Source organism: Lissotriton vulgaris, chromosome 1_1, assembly GCF_964263255.1.
Source record: "Lissotriton vulgaris chromosome 1_1, aLisVul1.2, whole genome shotgun sequence".
Classification (NCBI taxonomy): domain Eukaryota; kingdom Metazoa; phylum Chordata; class Amphibia; order Caudata; family Salamandridae; genus Lissotriton; species Lissotriton vulgaris.
The window spans coordinates 1467377241-1467398021 of NC_141685.1; positions in this window are offsets into that span (position 1 = coordinate 1467377241).

Sequence of the window (20781 nt, forward strand, 5' to 3'; positions counted from 1 at the left end):
TTATTATTTTATACTGCTTTACTACATTTTTTTAAACTATTTATTTTTAGATATTTAATTTTTTTAATTACATTATGATTACATTATACATTCCATTACAAAATATAATTTCTCAGAATGAATTACTTTAGTTTAAATACTTTGCAAATAGGCAATAGAGTTTTAAGTACAGTAGCTACAGTTGTTGCAATGGGCAACACAATTTTAGACGCAATGCAACATTGAGCTCAATGTGAATTTCTAGTTAAATGCAATTAGTTAATTTATGGATTACTTTTCTAACCATAGGACTGGATCCTAGATTCATTCCTGGGACATCTCCTGTAAACAGTGAGTAAAAGCCTTTTGGTAACAGTAGTGATTTTTCACATAGAATCACCAATGTTATCCTATGGGAGGAAATTCACTTATCAGGTAAGTAGTGTTAACGTTACTTTTTCTTACTCAGTGGTGGATCCTGGATCCAGCACTGTACTACATGTGTGTAAGTAGTGTTTGTATGCGTTTATACTAACCAATGCATCTTGGCCCAGGGGGGCGCGACCTCCCAGGCGCAGTTCATACAATGTCCCGGGCCGTGCATGCCCAGGATATTTATGTTTGCTATTAGAGGGCGGGTGCATGGCTTCCACCCTGTGATAGCAAATTCTTGTTTGACTAGTTGAAGCAAGGGGAGGAAAACTTTGTATCACTTTAATAGAGCGGATCCGGATGGTAAAAATAGAGAAAAAAAAAGCGGGGTCTCACTTGTTGATTAAAATGAGGCTCCTGATGGGTAATGTTCCGTGGCTAATTCTATTATTATATTGCGGGGACTCTGTAGGACTGGGGATGTTAATGTCACATGTAAATGAGGCGCGGAAGGGCACAGAGACGTTTCACAGCCTAGGGGATAGCCACCTTTCCGGGTATTGTTTACTAATTGTTTGGGGGCCTTCGAGGCCAACTGAAGTTCGGAGATCGCCACCCTCCGGGGCTTTACTTAAAAATGCAGGGTGGGCCTCACCAGTCCCTAAAGCCTCGGGGGTCCCAGGCAGTGCCTTGTTATTTCTGTAATCACACAGGCAGTACTCATGGTGTTATAAAGTGATACACGCATAGAAGCCTTGCAGTTGTAGAATTACGCAGGCTTCATTTATGTAATAGTCTGTTGGTTTATATTTGGTAGGTGCACCGCAAAATTACAAATGTTTTCCTTCATAACCTCCTATAAACAGACTATTTTCACAATAAACTACAGACAAGTGTTGTCAGACAAAGAAGAAGTATACATTCACTTATTTATTGGAAAAAAATAACCTTTATTAAAACAACACAAATAAATGGAAACGCAAGTTTATCAGAACAAACAACAGTATAACATGAAATACGTGGGTAGGACTCATCCGGAAGCAGCGTACAAAACCTGAAAGACAAAAATGAAACATATGTATGTGTGCCATGTGGAAGAGGAAAAGAAAAGATAGTGAGAATGGGAGGGAGAGTGAGTGGGTGGAAGGGAGAAGGGGAGGGAGAGTAAAAAGAACAGAGGGAGGAGGAGACAGAGCGTCGGCCTACTGCACCCAGCCCTCAGTGTTACTGCTTATGTCCCATCACCCATTTGTCTAGGATGCTGGAGTCCGTGAGAAAGAGTGTAGTCCAGCAAGTCCTTGAAATGAAACATTGAATGAGGCCAGAGATTACATTATTAGCCACGGGAACATCGCTTGTCTGCACCTGTGCACCCAGGGTGCGGCACCCCAGCACCTTCCTCCACACTGTGTTCAATTGTAGGTCCTGCGCACCGAAGATTTACTGCTCACCTGACACCACCGTGTGTTGAACGACGTGCCGGTGCAAGCTCCGACTCCGTTGAACCTTTGTAGGGTGGGAGAGCAGGTCTCCGGTCGGGCACAGTGTCTTGATACCACGATGGAAGGCATCAGAATGCCTAGGGCATCATGACTGGTTGAGCACCCGCTCTGCCCATTTTGGCTCAATCAATTCAGTGTCTGAAAAGGGAGAAATAATTTAATGGTGGAAACGTCTGGAGGTAAATGAAGGTTTATTTCAAGGTTAATATAAAACACCAGTTGAGTGCATCCTTCGTTTTTGAAGTACGATCTGCAAACTGTTAGTGGTAATCATGGTTCAAAGAGGAGTTGGAATGCACGACAATACAAAAGGTTAAATAATAATATGTTATACCAAGGTTCACATACAAAGGAACAAAGCACATGCCAGAAGCATAATGTGCGCATGTAATGCAGTGGCAGAAGCCTGGGGGCATGTAAACTTAGTAATGAGCTCACTACAGTGCCCTAAAAGCCAACGCCACATGTCTGAAGGGGTCTGTAGGGTATCGCTATGCACTTGCTCAGGCCTACAGTACGGTCCAGCAGGTCCTTAAATGAGACGTGACTGAATGAGGTATGAGATCACATCATTAGGCATGGCAACATCGCTTTTCGCACCTGCGCACCCAGGCTGATGCAGCCCACCCCTCCCGCAGCACTGTGCTCAACATGTGTCTATAGGGCAGAGATGCCCACTGGCTCAGGCCTACAGTACTTTCCAGCAGGTCTTCAAACTGAGACAGAGATGTGACTGAATGAGGTTAGAGATCACATCATTCCGCTGGGTAACTTCGCTTGTTCGCACCTGCGCACTCAGGCTGATGCCGCCCACCACTCCCACTGCACTGCGCACAATTGGAGCTACTGTGCATCCCAGCCCCACTGCTCACCTGCTGCCATTGTTGTGTGTGCAAAAACTATGGAAAGCAGTGTTCACAATTCAGTTGCAGTGTTGATTGTAGGATGGTATACACCTCATGGATTCCTTTGAAAACATGACGGGCAGTAGGGTTCACAATTTAGAACCAGTGTTGATTGGGAGGATGGTGTACACCTCATGGATCCCTTTGTTTCTATTGCGCATTGTGATATGCAAGGTGAATGCGGCCACCTGAGGCAGTGTGGAAGAACTGGGACATGTGGCATCGTCGTTATCCTATTTATACATTCGCAAAGTGGGCTGGGCTTACATATGCTAGGCCAGTGTAGGGGTGTGAATAATTGTTCCCGGTATCTGGGCATTGTTCAGTTCCTGCCTGCCCAGGAAGTGTACTTATGTGTGTTTCTTTTGCAGTTTTGCTGTCGCAGAATGCGTAATTTACTTTAATGTAGCATTTATCGGGAGGGCGGCAACTATTGCTAATGAGATGTTGTTCGAAAAGATTGAATGGCGAACATCACATGTCGTTGTCAAGGTTGTGGATATGCACAGACTTGCATGTCAATGGTGTGCGGTATTATTGAAAGTGTTGCTATCGCGAAGCGTACACGCGTTAATGTGCTTGGATGGAGGGAGGATCAGCAGTGAGGCTACGTCATACACAATGATAACGCTCATTACAGTCAAGCAATGTATGTCAAACGTGAATCTGAAAGTCTCACATTTAACACACTACTAAATGGGTAAAGCCTGACAACAGACAACGGAGCGTACAGCAATACAAATCTACACATTACTCTTTACTGTCTGTCACATGTGATCTAGGATGTGCACTCTGCCCGTGGCTGATGATACTTCTTAGAGCCACCAATACCCAGGCCGAAAGGCAGCACAATTATGTGCACACACACACTCACACACTAGGGGCATTTTGTAACTCACATTTGTTTTTTGATGTAACGTTTGAGTTGTATGGCCATCACACGTGGAAGGCTAATGTACAGGTCATGACTATTGATCAAGATGATCGTTGCATGTTGTGTGTACTATAAGATATGTGTATACAGCAAAAAACTTTTCAAAAAACCTGTTTACGATGAAGAGGTGTCTCTCATCAAACACTGTAGAGAGAATGACTAAAATGGGTGGGGTCGTCCAACTGTTACAATGGGAAATGTTATGAAGCAATGAAAGGCTTTTTTTAAGGTCACATGGCAATCGTGCACCAAGCGTGCAAGGAGGCCGCCCCCGACGTGATTTTGGGAAAATATATTAATCATAATATAAGTTTATTACAGTTAGAAATATATAAATGTTTAAAATATTTGAGATGATTGCTTGCTGTCATATACTGTTTAAAGTTATTTAGATGTACTTTTGAGACAAAAAAAAGAGGGAATGCGTACCCGGCGCGTCTCCATACGTCTGTGACGTAACACAGGGCCTGGTGGCATGCACAAGTCGCATACGCAACGCGCAGCAGGCGCGACCCCATACGTACATGACGTAATGTGTGGCTTGGTACTGTGTACTCGTTGGAGTAGCTGGGGCGACTTCATGCGTATATGAGGTTACGCGGGACGCGGTGTCACAAACCCGTCAGATACGAAATGCGCATCATTTACGAGTTTAGCAATATGATGGATCGGATTCGCGTGGTGATGGAGCTTGGTACACTACCGGTATGGGAGTGCAGTTTTCTCCCCAAAAAAAAGAGATACATATTTTTGGGGGAAGATGTAAAACATTACATAATTTTTAAAGTTAAAAAAAGAAGTATAATAGAGTTCCAAATTATTTAAAAATATAATTGAAAAAATATCGTTTTTTTCACATCAAAATATGAAATTAACATTTAAGAAACTTTTGAAATTCACTGAAAAAACCATAGGTTTTACAGACGTTATAGTTAGGAATTAGCATTTTAAAAAAAATTAGAAATTCACTAAAAAAACATAGGTTTCATGGACACTATACTTAGTTTAACATTTGACTCATATAAAACCAGAGAAATTCGCCTGTTATAGTTAGTTGAGCTAACTATAACTCACGCTCCCGCAATGCACTGATGATGACGTCACATTTTACATCACTCATGACATGGTCAGTGACATCACTGATGACATCTCAAATTACATCACTGATGACATCACTGATGCTGATGACATTATCCATGTGAAAATCTGATGCATATACTGATGCCGTAATATAAAGTGTGATACGCACACTCTAAAATACAGACTACTATTTTTGAAACCATACACACAACAATGCCAGATAGTACATACCAACCACTATTTCCTAGGTCTATACACACATCCAGTGACTTATATATGCACTTACTCATCAATACAGTACTATAATATGCATTCATACACCTATACATACAGTAACACTCTGCTACTCATCCATAGAGTTACTCACACACCTAGTCAGTCATTCAAAGAATCAATCACATACCAATTTACTCATGTATACAGTTATACATGCCAACTCTGTTATTTATACACAACTACATTGCTTATTTATGCAGATACTAACACATACATACTGTCTTATACAATCACTGGTAGAAGCAGACACTCATTATGCGCACACTCTTCAAATAACTTACTCTCACGTATAGTCATTTATATATTCCAACACTCACATATACTGCCTTAAAGCATATGTAGTTACTCACACATATAGCACTGAGACATTCATTCACTCACCAACACACTCAAACACACACTAACTCACCCATACAGCCCTTCCCGGATGCACTTTTGAATCCATACAACCAGTGAATCACCCACTCAGACATCTATGCAAAGAGTCACACTCCCTCCCACCCACCCACTCAGACACTCAGGCACCGATACAGATACTCAGAAAACAAATCAATAACCATTATAGACACTCATGTAGCTACTCACCAACCCATGCAGCCACTTACACACCAACTGAGAGACTAATACAGACTTTCACACAGTTTAGTCACTAACCCATGCATTCAGTAAGATAGGTTCAATCACTCACTTATACAGTCAGTCACGCACCTACTAAATAATCCATTCAGGCACTTGTAAATCCACTCATTCGTCAATACACCTTTGGCATAGATATATATAAAAAATATTTAAACTTTCCAGAAGCACACATTCACTGGATGGTGTCATCAATGATGTCATTCGAGATGTCATCAGTGATGTCACTGACCATGTCATGAGTAGGGATGGAGGGAAATTTGTGAAATTCACTTTGGCAGACTATCGCGAAAATTTTAAAAATCTCCCTGAACATGTGGAAATATTATTTTTCTCCCGCCCGTTTGCGGTATTTTCTGTGTGATCGCGCTGAAAAATGTCTTGCTAACTTACCCATGTGGACGCTCATGGGCGCGGCCATCTTGTTTTCACTTATCCCGCCCGCTCGCGCTGCTTACTTCCTGTTCAAGGTCGCGCAATGCATGCTTGTGCACATTCGTGTTACGTATTTCCAGTTTGGGAATGCTTTTACGTGTTCACGCCACTTTTTTGCGTGCTCGGGGAGAAAATATCGCGCAAACTTGTGCACGTGGTCGCAATGGGCGCGCCCATCTTGTTTTTCACTCTATGATATGGTTCTGGGGCCTGCTTTTGAATCCTCCTTTTATCTTTTAAATCCTTACTTTCAAGAAACTTTTTTTAATCTTTTTTGCTTATTATTATTCATACTATTTTCCTGCTTCTATATTTTTTGTTTTTGTCTACTTTTTTTGTGTTTTTTAGCTACTATTTCACTCTTTTTCTATTGCCTGCTATTTTCATTTCCTTTACTTACTTTTTTTCATTTATTCCCGCCCCATCTCACTCTCCCCAGAACCATGTCGAAGGGTAGGGTTCGCCGCAGCCAGAGTCGCGCGCCCACAAGGGGTGCAGGCACTGGCCTTATTTGGGGAGGTGGAGTTGGCTGCACTCATTTTCTTTGTGCAGCACTAGCAGCAGGTGGCAGGCCTGGGTCCGGGCTCCGGGAGCGCGACAGCAGTGGGGGAAGATGCGCCAGGCAGTGTTCTGCTGCTCTGGGGTCCGGCGCACCCAGGAGCAGTTGATGCACCGGTAGTCCGACATCCTGGACCGTGAGCAGGACCTGCTGGACCTGCTAGGAGTGGAGGTTCCGGATCTTGGTGAGTAACTATTTAATTATTACTACTTTTTGTCTGTTCTTATGCTCTGTGTTATATATTGCGAATATCTTTTTTTTCATCTAATCAGCTAGAATGTTGCTGGTTACATTCCAGGTGAATTACGTTTAAAAGTCTTCTGTGATTGTTATGACACAGGTGCTCCTCTGTGCTACTACTACTAATCTTACTTGTTTGCAACTTTGCGTTTGCGCTCGCTTAGCGTAATTATGTAAGAGTTTATTTTAGAGAAATTAAGTTACGTAATGCCATAGTGACTCTAGTCCTTACTTTGTCCTGTCACTAAGAGATAGGGGCGGATTGATACTTAGGTTTAGTTACTTTGCTCATAAAAAATCCCTGCTGGTGCTGAAAGCTCTACCCTGCGCCAGGAGGCGCTTGAAAGCCCGGGTCCTCCCGACCATATTGTGCTCATAAAAAATCCGTGCTGGTGCTGAAAGCTCTACCTGTCTTTTTGTCGGACTTCTGGGCCACACGCCGAGTTGCCGCCGCCGCCGCACCTTGGACCACCAGCGGCCGCTGTGCGGACTCGGTTACCCAGGGGGCCTTGCTTCGACGCGCGCAGTGCGCGTCATCACCCTGCGCCAGGAGGCGCTTGAAAGCCCGGGTCCTCATGACTATATTGTGCTCATAAAAAATCCCTGCTGGTGCTGAAAGCTCTACCCTGCGCCAGGAGGCGCTTGAAAGCCCGGGTCCTCTCGACCATATTGTGCTCATAAAAAATCCCTGCTGGTGCTGAAACCTCTACCTGTCTTTTTGTAGGACTTCTGGGCCACATGCCGAGTTGCCGCCGCACCTTGGACCACCAGCGGCCGCTGTGCGGTCTCGGTTACCCAGGGGGCCTTGCCTCGAGGCACGCAGTGCGCGTCATCACCCTGCGCCAGGAGGCGCTTGAAAGCCCGGGTCCTCTCGACAATATTGTGCTCATAAAAAATCCCTGCTGGTGCTGAAAGCTCTACCTGTCTTTTTGTCAGACTTCTGGGCCACACGCCGAGTTGCCGCCGCCGCCGCACCTTGGACCACCAGCAGCCGCTGTGCGGACTCGGTTACCCAGGGGGCCTTGCCTCGACGCACGCAGTGCGCGTCACCACCCTGCGCCAGGAGGCGCTTGAAAGCCCGTCTCCTCCCGCAACGCGGGACGCCCGGACGAAGCCCGGACAAAGGGCGGACAGTCTTAGACAGTCTGAGACTGTCCATTACTGGAATGGGCCAGGAACTTTGCCTCACTTCCATTGCGAGCCACTTATTGTGCAGTCGATCAGCATCAGGTACTGTGGATAAGAGTTTACTGAGTTACTGATCCCTTTTGTGAAAACATTGTTACTGGAGAGTGAGTTTGGAATGTCTAAACAAAAAACATCATTTGTACCTAATAATACTATGGATAATTATTTGGTCCAGGTTGTTGCCAAAATAAATAACGACAGAAGGTCCTCCCTGGGTCTGAGCCACTCTCCTATCACCAACTTGGCTGAACAAATCTCAGATAACTCATTGGAGCTGGACCATACCAATGAAGCTCCTGTTCTTTCCCAGCCTATTATTGACAGTTCCATACAGAATGTATCAGCTAATGTAAATGTGGATATAATCGGTAAGGTTGATCCAGATGCTATAGATCTTGAAATAGTTGAGGATAAATCCCCACCACCAGTGCCTGTGCCAGCACCTAGAGTGACTAGAGGGAACACCAAGAACCAACCCAAACGAGTTGGGCTGCGTTCTAGTAGAAAGAGACCAGCTTCCCCACCTAGGAAAAGTGACAAGGATGATCCTGGGGGTGAGGATGAGGGTATTTTGTTTAGGGATGATGTCCAACTCAAGAAATGAGTGAGTATACTGGATTTAAAACTGAGGGGGATCATCAAGCCATTGATTGCTAAGATTGACCACCTAACTGACAAGGTCAATAGATTAGAGGGTCTTTTGAAGAACACTTGTGACAATATGGGATATTTACCAAACCAGGTGGTAAGCAAAATTGATCAATGTAAAAAAATGGAGAGGGCTGTGGAGGGGGGAACAGAGATGCCAGCTATGAATCCTCCCCCCATCCCCCACCTAAACTCAGTAGCAAGTGTCCCACCAACAGAGGGTCCCCTACCTAGACCAGTGGGGGGGGGACTGTTTTCAACCTAGAACCAGGCCCGGTGGAACTAATAGTAGAGGCCTCCCCCCTGGTGCTGGTTCTGGCTAACGTGCCACCCTTGAAATCTGGACAGATAGAATCCCCCCAATCCTTACTAAGCAAAGCATTATACTGTTTGTCTAACAATATGTCCATGTCCCCATGGGGCAAGCAACAGCCTTCAGAGGAACTAGTCTCAGCAAGAAGAGTGGAATGGATAGGGAATAGTCATAAAAGATTTGTTGGTGATTGTGTGGTATTGAACTTCATAGGGCCTGAAGTACTGCCTAATATCTTGCAGAATTTGTTTCCTCCACAACATAGAACCGCAGAAATAATTCCACTTACCCTTGACTTTTTCTATAGTAGAAGAGGAATTATCGCAAATCCAAGTGTGTTGAGGACCAAATGGTCTGCTGTACCTAACAGAAAGGTAAGGGGTGGCCAAAGTAGTGACTGGGGTTTGTGCCTTGAAAACAGATTTGCAGCACTGTCCAATTTAAACGAGTGTGATTGACTCGAAGGGAGCACACTTTTGAAAGAAAACAACCTTAAGGTGATCAATAGCCTAAGTACTGCTAAAAAGAAGTGTCTATTGGCCACAACACCGGTAGTAAAAAGGAGGGGATCCCCTGATACCCACGTAACGGGCGGGGGGATGTACGTCCTTGAATGGAATAAAGTAAACGGCTCTGAGCAGGAAACTGGCTTGGCTCATGGGTCCCAACCATCTAATCCCTTAGGCACCCCCTCTATAATTGTGCCCCCTAAAACACCTCCACTTTTTGAGAACCTAGGAACATCTACTTGCCCAGGGCAAGCAGGCCTAAATACCAATAAACTTAAACTCACCTTTATCTCCTGGAATCTTGCTGGCATAGCAAGTAAATTGGTATCGCCGGAATGGTGTTATTTCATCGACCATTATGATATCATATTACTACAGGAAACCTGGTCATTGATACCAGTTTATCACCATGGATATCTTAATTTTTTTATCCCGGCTACAAAAAACCCAAAAGGACGTCCATCAGGAGGTTTGGTGATTTGGATACGCCAATCATTACACTGCACAATAGAGCAAAGGTCCATTGCAACAAATGATATACTGGCAGTTAACATAAAATGGGACAACGGTCAAGGGTTGGCTGTTTTTAATTTATATGCAAGGGGAGTAGGGGGGGGAGACCTCTGAAGTTATATCCATCCTTGATCAAGAGCTGGAATTGTTGCCCATGGAGTTGTCCATTATTGTAGGGGGGGACTTTAACACCACCTTTGAACCTTTGGGAGTTGATGATAAGTATCTCGCCCAGGAGGAGGACAGCAAATGGGGAATTCCCCAGCTCGAGGTGGCTGTGGTCAATAGATGGAGCGCTGTGGCTATCCAAACCAAGAGCCTATGTCTAGCAAGGGGTCTGAGAGCTGCAAATGGGTGCACACCCTCTGATCGTCAAGGGAGTAATACTTTTGACAATGGTAGGTCATGTAGTAGAATAGACTACTTCTTGGTGGACATCAGGGCTTGGGACAAATTGCTAGACATGACTGTGGAAAATAGGGTTGAAAGTGACCACAACCCCCTTTGTTTGGATCTCCAATCTTACCAAGAGGCCATAGAAAAAAGCACTGAGGATGACAGGGTGACCCTAGATGTTGTCTGTTCAAACAATATGCGACACCTAAAATGGGGAAAGCTAGTAGAAGACCCTGAGTGGGTTGTTGATCTCAAGAGAGTAGTGGTAGAGGAAATAAATGATCTAAAACCTCTTACTAACAAACCAAATTTCCCAGAAATCTTGATAGAGGCTCACACCAAGTTTTTTAATAGAGTGCAGGGATTTTTCCTAAAAACAACAAAGTCAAGCAAGGCTACTAAAAACCAACCAAAGCAGGGGTGGCATGACAAAAATTGTAGAACAGCTCGCCACAACCTGAGCAGTGAACTTAGGTCGGGGAACATTGAATTTGTAAGGAAGGCCAGGGACACATATAGAAATGCATTAAAACTAGCCAAGAGGCAGTGGGATGAGGAATATTGGTGTGAGTAGAAGCTTGCATGTGCTGCCAAAGATTCAAAGCAATTTTGGGCTACTGTAAAATGGGACAGAGGAGGAATTGCTGCCCCCCCACAAAATCATGTTCCCAAAAATAAGTGGATAGAGTTTTTTAAACCCCAATATGCTTGTAATCTGGCTCCAGACTGCTATACTCTCCCACCCATCGCCTATTACAAACATCAAGTATTCAATGTAAATGATGTTAGCACTGCTTTGGATTGTGTAACAGGGGGGAGAGCGCCAGGTATGGATGGCATCCCTGCGGATGTCTTTTTAAGTGACCGAGAATCATGGTGCCAGTATTTTGTATGGTTAGCTAACTCAGTGGCCTTGGGTGCAGAAGTACCTTCTTCATGGAAGGGTGTGGAAATAATCCCAATATTTAAAAAAGGGGATAAATCACTCCCAAATAATTACAGACCCATCAACCTCATAGATTCAGCTCAAAAACTGATGGGTCGATTAGTGCAGAATAAGCTGCAAACTTGGATAGCGGAAAATAATATCTTGTCGCCGTACCAAGCGGGTTTTCGCCCCTTAACTAGCTCCATCGATCAGGTTTTCTTTTTTATTGCACTCTACTGGAGGAATGTGACCTTGATAAATGGCCCTCTTTATGCTGTCTTCGTTGACTTAAAGTCAGCTTTTGATTTAGTTCCAAGACCAAAGCTATGGAGGGTTCCTGATGAAGCTGGTATAAGTCCAGAACTCCTGACACTCCTGGTTCGCCTGCATGAAAACAACTATGCTAAAATCAGGTGGGGTGCTCAGGGCGAAGTAACTGAGCCCTTCCCTGTGGAGCGTGGAGTCAGGCAAGGGTGCGTCCTGGCCCCAACATTGTTTTCAATATAGATTAATGGCATAGTGGATTATTTAAAAAGAACTCCGACTGATGCTCCAATATTGGCTGGTGCCCACGTGCCTGTCCTCATGTTTGCGGACGACACGTTAATACTTTCACGCACCCCGAGTGGCTTACAAAAGGCAGTTAATGCATTTGGCGAGTTTTGTGAGATTCGTGGACTAGAATTGAATGCTTCCAAGACAAAGTTTATGTGCATGAACCAAAGGTCTACATTCAAAGGTGTAATTACTTACAATGGTACTCCGCTAGAACAGGTAGAGGCTTTTACCTACCTAGGCATAACCCTGAGGGCAACATGAGATGGAATACCCATATTGATACGGCAGTTCTAAAGTTTAACCAGTTAGCAGGCGTAGTAGCACTTAAACACCGAGCCTCACTGACTAAACCAGTAAATTGTGCCCTTGAGATTTACAGCATGAAGGTAATCAGTGCATCCCTTTATGGCTCAGAATTATGGGGATTTTCAAATCTAAAAGATCTGTCACTAGCTGAGAATAGGTTTCTACGGCGGCTAGTAATGGCACCCCAAAGCGCTCCTATCGTCTCTCTATTGCTTGACCTGGGAAGGAAAAGTGTAGAGGACCTAGTTCGGCTGCGCCCTCTGTTATACTGGAGACGTTTAATGGTGACCCCGGAATTAGCCCATTACGCTGCAGCATTGGCTGATGTTATCACTACGGACCGATTCCATACCATTTTGTGGCTAAAAGAACTACGGGGGTTGCTGGTCAAGCTGAAGTTAGATCATCTTTGGGGAAACTCGGATATGTCATGCTTTCCTTCTAAGGCAAATTTGAAGAAATTATATTGGGAGATGGTCTACTCCACAGCTTTTCGCTCTGGATATAGCTCCAATCTAACTGGCCGCTTCTTAGATATCAAAATGGTCCCACTCCGTGAAACCTATTGGGACATTATTGAAAAGCCACAGGACAGAAAGCTGTATTTCAAATTTAGATTCGGAACGCTTCCAGTTAATGCATTCACAAAACACTGGTCATCAACAAGGGATGAATATTGCTTTCACTGTAAAGATCAAACCGAGAATGTTTCTCATTTGTTGTTTGTTTGCCCTATATATGCAGGTCCACGCCGCAAATGGCTAAAACCAGTGTGTTTGAATCTTGGGACTCGTAGGCAAATAGTTGCACTTAGAATATTAGAAACAGATTGTACACCCTATTTTGCAATTGCGGTTGCAAAATTCCTCGGTTGGGCATGGCTAATCCGCACACGTATGCTATTGGGTAAAACAACCTAATGATCTATGGTAACCATGTTTCTCTTTTTATCAAAAACTTTGTAAAGGAATGTTTTTATTCTTATATCAATTTCGTCAGCCTCAATTGTTTAATACTTGTTTTTTACGAAAGTATTTTAGATTAATATTTATTGTATAGTGTTAGGTTGAAAACGCTTTTATGACTGATGTCGAATAAAGCTTTGAAATTGAAATTGAATTGTTACTTTGTATGTGTTTGTCATTTTTTAGTGGTATGTGTGATGCCCCCTCTGTTACGTCACGTGCTGCTAGTACCCAAGTCTTTATTAGAACCTTTTCTAGTTTGTTCAATGAGTGGTGGTAATAGGATTAGCACTAGAAGAACATCAGCATCAATCAATCAAACAAAAATTTTGTGTATACAGAAATGTAGTCATGTGTCCTCAATTTGACCATATGCATTGTTGAGGACTAAAAGAAGTAGAAATGCATACTTAATGTACAATTGGCACGCCTGGAATAGGTGGGCTAGGTCAGGTGGTACGTCGTGCTTAGGCTTAGTTAGTATTGTGGAGTCAGAATGGAAGACTGGATTAGTGTTGATAAATAGTAAGTAGTCGATCCGCGAATCCCCAGATACTACTTGTTGACCAGATGAGATCGGTCAAATTAGTTATTGCAATTGTTGTTTACATAAGTGTTTTTTGACCGTTCTTTAAAAATATTTTATTTGTTTAACACTATCCATCAATGTTTGTCTCTTTCTTATTCCTTTCCTGTTCAGCACTCAGGGGCAGGCAGACAGGGATGACACAGTCGGCTGGAGAACACCAAGAGGACACCAACGAGGGCTCCTCTGCTGGCCCTAGTAAGTCTTCTTGTTTTTAATAATAATTCTTATTCCATAACTTTTACTGCACCATATTTTTCCCGAACTATTGCTTCCTTTACCGAATGATATTTGTTACCAACAATTCCCCTTCGATCTGTACTGTTTTGAAAATCTTGTTATCCCTGCCTCTAACTGCCTCTGCTATGATGACTCTCTGTACTACTACTATTAGGCTGTCTGTACTGTAGTAGCTAAGCTTGCCCAGTTGGCCACTCTTTATTTAAACGGTTGTAACCTGTCACCAGTAGCTCTAGCCATTGAGTCCAGTCCTTTGGGTAGTCCTCTTGTACTACTTCTAGTCTTATTGATCTTGAGTCTTTGTTAATCTTGAGGCTTTGACAATTCCCACCGACAAATGCCCAACCAGATTTATTACTATTTTGATATGCTAGGACACCCTACTACTACTGTTGTAGGGATTTTGCACATACATACCTTTGCACAATAAAATAGGATGTTGGTGATGGGAGGTTGGACCTTCCTCACACACCTCAATCTGAAGTTCAGAACCCTCACAATCCCCTGCCCGACTAGTTATAGTAGTGTCTTGTTGTAACGGCCGGATTTTCCTCTCAGATGGAATCAGCCCCTAGGGGCCCATCTAACCCAGCCGGAACGTAATCACCTCCCTCCTTAGAACGTATTTACAATGGGTATGGATACATATATGTACATTTCGTACCTAAGGATGGGGAAATAGCAATAAACATGCATAGGTTTTCTACCATATCCTATTCATATCAGCTAGTCTCGCGGCCACTCAGACCCAGACTAATCTACCCTAGGGCAGATATGACACACAATCCGGCGTGTCTACACACGGGCCTGCAGTCCCAATGCTCTCATTAACACACGGTTCACAATCCGGCGAACCTCCACGCTGGTCTCCTCCCCAGCGCTCTCATTTACACACGGTTCACAATCCGGCGAACCTCCACGCTGGTCTCCTCCCCAGCGCTCTCATTAACGCCGTATATCAACGACGACCACTTTCCTATGGACACTTATGGGAGCAACTTCTCATTTTTTCTACTTGGGATAAAACTATGACAATAAAAGTTAGTACGATTTTCCGAATTATAATATGTACCTTCTGCTCCTGGCATCAAAGGTCCCCTCGCTTCCTATTTGCTTGGTCACTCCTTACCTGATCGGGATTTCACATCCGTTCATGCAAACAATTCTCAACTAGAAGAGTAAGTTACCATGATTGAACAAGAATACAAGGCACATGTCGGTTCACTAAGAACTGGGGTATTTATTTGCAATAAACATAAACACAATACTATGCAATGTATTTTCTGCAAAGAAAAGGTAAAGGTTAGAGTGCGCGCTTATTTAAGGAAAGGGCGGAGGTCACCTGATTAATGTGAAGTCGGGGCTCGGCAGTCATCTAGGTTCCCTTCTCGTCTCTGTGTCTTGGCTCGTCTCGAAGTCACACCCCAGCCGTCACAAGTACACGTCTGCACCGCTAGGCTCAATCTCTTCTGCTTCCCTCCAAGTCACTGGAGCCTTGCCTGTTATTAGCTACCGTATCTCTCTCTCTCTGTCTCTGTGCGCGCCGCGCTATTTCTCCTTCAGTCTTTCTCAGAGAGTCTCGGTCTTAAATCTTTCTCGGACTTCAAAGATGGCGACTGTCCGCCGTGGAAATAATTAATAGCAGAGATGCTAACGGCTAGCTGCCGCCTACGAACTAACTCACTCATTGCCTAACACCTTCGCTAATATCAAAGCCTGTCCCTTCATGGAAAGTTACGGCCAGTAACCTGCCGCCCAACAAATTCTTGTACCTCCCCGTACCAAGGACACGTTCCCAGCCGGCCGGCCTGAAGTTGTGTCTTCGGAGTGGAGAAAAATACATTCCTTCGATAAGGGCCAGCCTGAGCCGGTTCTCTCTAAGCGAACAACACCTTGAAACTAAAACATTACACTTGACCTAGAAGGCCTCTCGAGCTACCAGGCAGAGGGCAAGATGGAGTCTGTCCCGTTTAAGGCCTACAGGGCCCAAAATACGCATAACTCCATGGAAGATATACTAACACTCTTGCAAAAGGATGGATCATCACTAATACTTATATATCTATCCCCTAGCTTAAGTTTATAAGCCCTGATCTAAAGAAAAGGGTACGAAAATACACTACTATGCCTCATAGAGAGGTCCTACTTATAGTCTTAATCCCTATACTACAAGGGTAATAGACTGGAGTCATTCTCCATCATTTTCCTTCTAAAAAGGGCCGGAAAAAGTTGGTCATTACACTTGTCATAACTATTAGCTCTACGAACCCTCCCCCAAAGATACCCAACAAGTAGACAACCGAGAACATAACACACCCAACCTCTCAGTCGTGGAAGCAATTAACATGCACACCCTTCCTTTTGCTCACTCACTCGTGTAAGTCCACACCAAATACCACCAAGTCTATGTAAGTTCAACATTTTTATTTTTAATTGACAAGCTCTGTACGTAGTTCTGTAATGCAGCACCAGCAGGAAAAATCAATAACATTAAAACAATAAAACATTGTTAAACTTACTTACAGTTGGTAAATAAATCATGATAACTGAACAGTGGTGGAAGCACCACCATCCCCTAGGTAGGAATATAGTTTATAAATTTATAAATGAAGATCTGAGGGAATTCTTCTGGGTACCCCACCACTCATCTTAGAAAAGCCTAGTACTGGTAGTTGTTGCATCATAAGCTCTGCAAAGCTCTGGTTCGTGGAAGGCAATCTTCCGTCTTCAATGAGAAAAATGATGCGCGTTAGTATATTGCAAGCATTTCTCAGCCGTGCCAAAAAGTGTAGCATTTATGGATAAGCAACATGGACTAACAGTACACCAGAACTTCATAAAAAAGTGGCTTGTTAATATTTTGGTTGACCGCTTGTATGCAGCACTTAGACAGTAGCAGTATGAGGTCATGTGGGCTCAAAGGTGTCTTGTACAACAAGCTGCAAGGTAACGTCACATGTGCAAAAAATAAAAGACACAAAGGTAAAGTTGTTGCATGGCTCCAGCTAACTAAGCAAAGGCTAGAATGATCCTAGGAACCATATATAACTACAAGTGTCTACTTTACTACTACCTGATTTGTACTAGTGGTGTATGTTGTATACTATTAACTAATTTTTTAATCTTGTGACTGACCAATAGGGGGAGGTGTATATGACGCCTAAAAAATCTGTAATGTTTTCTAGGCGCACTACCGACCACCATTGCCGGGGCCAGCAGCGGTGAAGGGGAGGATGTGGAAGTTGCCGATATCGATGGAGCGGTAGGGGGAGTACCAGCACCAGTGGCGGCCGGCGGTAAGTTATATTCATAATCCTTAACTATTGACATTACACTCACTGCAAGGGTGTACTGTATGTATACTGTACTGTTGAGATTTTTAGGACCCCGGCCATTAGGATGGCAGGCGGTTGCCCCCACCGAGCCGGCGGTAGTCACTGCCGACCCCGCAGGGGCAAACCTCCCGCCATCCCTGTCGAAAAGACCCCCCACCACATTACAATTGCTGGGGGTCCGCGGCAGATAGAAACCGTCCGCCGATTTCCTGCACAGTCGACATGGTTCAATATGGTGGTGGTGCCTTTCAAAGTACAAAGTGGCAGACTCTGCGCGGGGCCTGTCACGTTGTGCTTGGAAAAGCACAACATGTATTTTTAGATTTGCGCTAAAAATACGGGATGCTAAAAATGCAGGATGCACCCGCCACTGTGGCGGGTGCATCCTTCCTAATTGTCCCCACGGGACCCACGCCCTTATGGCGGGCAGTCCCTTTTTAACGTGAGGAATTGGATGGCCCGCCACCCTAATGATGTCCTAAGTAAGAAAGAGTTATTGTGAACGTTTGAAGAGTGAAGACACCCTTTAATTGGCATAGGGGCGGGAGTATTGAGTAACCAATGGCCTCATCTATCTATGATTTCAACTCCGCTTTGAAAGTTTTATGGAGAAGACTAAAAGTTAGATCAGATCACTTGGTGTTCAACTAAAAAGTGAAAGACGGGTGGAAGGAAGAAGGACGGGCAAGATTTAATATTTACGACTGACAGACAGAGGGATACGTGTGATGCAAGCATGCACATTGGAAAGGTGGCTGATAGTAAAGAATCTGATGCATGGTTGGTTGAATGCCTGAAAAAAATCCTACAAATGTTAAAGCCTAAGCAAGTTGGAGAATAGATAGTAGATACATACGACAAATGTTATGTACTGTGCTTTATAGTGCTACCATGCCACTATGTGTATAATTAATTTGTCTTACTGTTTTTCTAAGAGTATATTTTACAATTGCCTTGTTTTTGCTTTTTGATATACAGCTACTTCTTCCGAAGTTGATCGGAAGCAGTTGGCCGCCAAGGCACGGCGACGCAACCTGGAGGCAATCCAGTGCGAATATCGGCGGCTGGTGGTCTTGGCAGGAGAGGAGGAGAAGACTGCCGCACTTGGAGCCTCCTCCAGTGCCCCGGGCCCCAGCCACCGCCCTCCAGCAGTACAGTGCCACTGCCAGGCGGCCGCTGGCCCCCGCCTTACCATAACTGGTACCCCCCTACTGTGGTTGCAACTGCCGTGCTCTCAAGCGCCGCACGTCTTGAGGAGCAAATGCGTGTCGACCTCCAATCCCGCCACACATCATAGACTCCTTGTCTTCTGCCCATTTTATAATTCTTTTTTGGTGGGTGGGAATTGGGAGTCGGGGTTTTGGACATTTCATTGGTCTTTCTTACGGACATTGGTTGGGGTTAGGGAGGGGGGGGGTCAGCTTTTGTGGGTTTTACATATTTTATTTTTGTTAGGGTACATTAAATCTATATTTCTACTTTACATGCAATGTTGTTAATGTTTTGTAGGTGGGGTTACTATTTTACATCACACTGTTTCCTTGCTGGTGCAGGTCTGTCCATAGCCAGTGTTTGATTTAAATAGTTGGCTGACTGTGTAAGACACAAACAGATAGATGTGACACCCCTCACTGATTGAGGTGTCCTACTAGTACTTTCAGTCTCTCTTTTCTAGTCTATGCATTATCTGGACTCAAAGGGGTGTGTGAAATCATTGAAAACATGTCCATTATTAATTATGCCTCCCCCAAACTTCTCTTACCGTTGCTGGATGTTTAACTTAGGCACAGCGATGCTGCATGGTGAAGATGGGTTCCTTTTTTAGGTCTCGCTCGAGACCTATTGCTGCCGAGTTGCTTGTGAAGGGACATAGAGCTGGGCACGAGCGCCGATTGCACATCATGGACGCGCATGCCCAGCCCCCCCCCCCAGCCGTGCACATCTCCAGATTGCCAGCCATGCTTCTCAGTCACGCGCACACACACACACAATCACACTGCATACACACATGCACGTGCACACCCCCCCCAATCTACTCACGCGCACACACACACACACACGCAGGCACACACACACTGCATACACACACGCTCACACAACACCCCCCCCCAACCTGCTCACATGCGCACAGTCACACATGCGCATACACACACTCGAAGTGCCCATCTCCTGTCTAGCTAGCCTGATGCACCAAACAACAGTCCCCCCTACTCACCGGGCTGAATCAGGACTCTCCCGCTGCTCTCTAGGCCGGTCATTCCTCCTCAGGTGTGTAGGGTCAGCGGCTCAGGCTCGACAGCAGGCGGGGCTCTCCATGAGCACGGGAGCCCCGACGTCCGATGTGATGTGCACGCTCACGGCACACGGAAACGCACGCAGCGTGACTTTGAGTGTGTGCCCGTACAGCTGAGGTGCATGCTCGCACGCTCACGACATTATCCTTCAATTGTTTAATCGTTTTTTTATTTTTTTAAATGGCCTTCGTTTTAACATTTTTTTTTTTGTCACGGGAGACCGTTTCTTACTGCAGAATCCTCTTTATTGGCACAAGTGCGTCACTGAAATGCAAATTAAGAAAAATATTTTCATTCGCGATCCCGCCCACCACGCCCCCTCCCGCGCTTGAGGCTGCACAAGGAGGAAGCACGTGGGCAGCTGGTTTTAGGAGCTACAAAGGGGCAGGCGAGCCCATTGGTGAGATTTATGTTTCTTTGTGGGGAGCCCTGGGCTGGGAATGTTGTTTGTGCGGCTGATTCCGTGGTCTTGTTATATTTCGGCATACCCGAATTTTTGTAGAAGGCCTTGTTGGATCAATCAGTCTTGGTAAACGTAAGGTTCCGGTTCCTAGACCTTGCACCCAGCTTTACCTTGCAGGTGATGTTCAAACATGGCTATCAACCTGCAATTAAGTAACAAATAACTAATCCCCCTGATTAAGCTTGCATAGTGTTCTGCCACCGCCGCTGTTAAACCCTCCAAGGATCCCCATGTCACTGAGTAGAAAATAAACTATCTCCCTAGCGGTGGAGGAGGGCCTGTTTTCTTTGTTTATTGTCTAAGAATGGTCGTGAAACAGTCTTTCTCTAGGCGAAAGTTTAGTGCCAGTGCAGGAAAGACTTTCTTCGGTCATTCCTGAGTTAATTGCATTTTGGCGTCTCGATGTACACGCACTGGTGGTATTCGGGGGTGGTGGTTTCATTCGCTGGTAACAGTACTCGATCATGCAAGTAGACTCATTGCTTAACAACTTCTTGAGTGGCATTCATCAAAGGGAATTGCACTTTCGAGCAGACATGGTTTTTCGTTTAAAAAAAGTCTATTTGTTACTGCGGGTTGGTGTCTGTAAGTGAACATAAAAGCGCCGACCGACTGTGGGCG